We start from the raw sequence: 2,500 nt of genomic DNA, 5'->3' as shown, positions 1-2,500 counted from the left end.
GACGCATAATCGGAGACTCCCATCTTGTTTCTTCTGGAAGAGAACTGGAGCTCCGAAAGGTGCTTTTGAGCTGCGGATGAGACCACCGCTTAGCAGTTCACCTAACTGCTTTCTGAGTTCTGCCAACTCTGGTGGGGGCATGCGGTAGGGTGGTCTCGCTGGAGGCTTCACTCCTGGCTCCAGCTCGATACTGTGATCCACGCCTCTGCGTGGTGGAAGAGTCTTCGGCAACTCGGGTGGCATAACGTCTTTGAACTCCTTCAGGACGTTCGCCACCACAGCAGGTTCTTGAATGGCTTCTTCGTTGAGTGGCTCTAGCTTCATAGCAGCCACGAATGTCAGTTCGCCCTTTCGCACCCCTTTCTTCAATTGTAACGCCGAAATATGTTGGGGCTCCTTGGTTCCTCTCCGAGAGACGGGAACCACGCAGGGGTCATCGCCTCCCATCATACATAGGGAGTTCAAGAATGGCATCGGCACCAACTTCGCCGCGTGCATAAACTCCATTCCAAGAATCACTTGGAAGTCGTCTAGTGGCACGGCCATCATGTTGGTGTTTCCGCTCCAAGTCCCGATTCTGATGGGAACTCCCTTCGCCAACCCGGAGATTCGCCTGGCCTCCGAGTTCACCGCTTTCATTCGGCTTGGGCTCTTCTCCAATGTCAACCCAAGTCGTTGTGCTTCACGATCGGCTATGAAGTTGTGGGTAGCGCCCGTGTCCACCATGGCACGGGTCGTTTGGCCATTCAGCTTGATGTCCACATACATCAGATCACTGCTTCCTGCTCTTTGTGCCTTCGTCTTTATGTTCTCCCCCACTTGACCCCGCATAGCGTTCAATAGACGCATTGCTCCCATTCGGGGTCCTTGCGACTCTTCATCGTCGCTGCTGGATTCTGAACTGCTTGAGCTAAGGGCCACAGCTTTGCCCTTGTCCGAACGGGGAGGGTGGATGGATGCCGTCAACGCATTGAGTGCCTGTTTTTGTGGGCACTCCCTTACCATGTGCGGTCCTCCGCACAAGAAGCATCCTCCCGGTTTTGAGGCCTTGCCTTTCGGGTTCGGCCCTTTGTGGGAGCTCTTCTTCTTTTGTTCACCCCCGAGCTCCTTCCCTCGAGAATGTTTTTGAGGGCGATTGCTTGAAGATTGTTTCCTTCTCGCTGGGTCTTCAGAGGAAACGAAGTCGGTGAGCCTTTCTGCAGTTGCAATTGCCCCGACCACGTCGGTAACATTCCTTCGATTCAGCTCTTGCTGAGCCCATGGTTTCAAACCATCAAGGAAACTGAACAACTTGTCCTTCTCGGACATGTCCTGTATGTCCAGCATCAGTGCAGAAAACTGCTTTACATAGTCTCGGATGGTGGTACTTTGGCGGAGTTGTCTCAACTTCCTTCTTGCGACGAACTCTGTGTTCTCCGGTAGGAACTGAGTTCTCAACTCCCGCTTCAAGTCTTCCCATGTGTCGACTCGACACCGACCTTGTTGGATTTCCTCCCAACGAGTTCGCCACCAAAGTTTCGCATCTCCGTTCAGATACATTGTTGCTATTGAAACTTTGGTATCTTCAGAATCGGGTCTCGTAGCTCGGAAGTATTGTTCCATGTCGAACAAAAAGTTCTCGAGCTCCTTGGCATCTCTGGCCCCTCCGTATCCATGGGGCTCAGGTGCCCTCAAGTTTTGTGGCGGTGCAACGCGGGTGTTGCCTCCTCCCGCATTTAGCGTTCTTGTGAGCATAGCCACTTTCGCCGTGAGTTCCGCCACAACATCTTGTAAGTGCTGCACGGAGTCCTTGGTGTCATCGGACAGTCGGTCGACTAGGGCCTCGACCTTGTCGATCCTGGACTCCGCTTCCTCTTGCGAGCTCTCTACCCCAACAAGTCTTTGTTGGCCATGGTAGAGTTCCTCCATGCTCGCTTCCAGAACATCCAGGCGGGTTTCCGCCGTCGTGAGTCTCTCCTTATGACTCTTTTTCCCAGTTAGCGCACCAGATTGCGCTTCCTCCGCTCGCGGAGAGTTGCCAACTTCTCGCTCATCCTGTTCGCTGCCGCGATCCTCATGAGCGGTTCCAACAGCATGAGAGCGAGTGTGCACATGCAGCCCACCTGCGGCTGCTTGGGGCAAGGGTCCGGCCTGCCCCGTCTTGCTTGATTCGCCACGATGCTTTGCCATGGCGAAGTTGCGAAGTTCGTTCGCTGTTCGATCGAAGAGCTTGCCCGCTCTGATACCACAATGTCACGACCTTAGCTGGAATTGCCTAAGGCGTGAGGCACCCTTGCAGCCAAAGACTCAAAGCTAGCGTGCGTTGCCAAAGTCGCGGATCACCCGTGCGGCAAAGACGCGAACTTAGCTTGCGTTGCCTAAGTCGCTCTTCGCCCTTGCGATCTTGCTCCGCAAGGATCAGCCACTTTGTAACCTCTCGCAGGTCCCGAAGGACCTGTAAAAGAGAAAGAAAGTTAGATCGAAAGAACGAGCAACGGACAAGTCCCGAAGTCTCGCGAAA

Source organism: Musa acuminata, unplaced genomic scaffold (assembly GCF_036884655.1).
Source record: "Musa acuminata AAA Group cultivar baxijiao unplaced genomic scaffold, Cavendish_Baxijiao_AAA HiC_scaffold_442, whole genome shotgun sequence".
NCBI classification, from domain to species: Eukaryota; Viridiplantae; Streptophyta; class Magnoliopsida; order Zingiberales; family Musaceae; genus Musa; species Musa acuminata.
Note: the sequence above shows the minus strand (reverse complement) of the source record.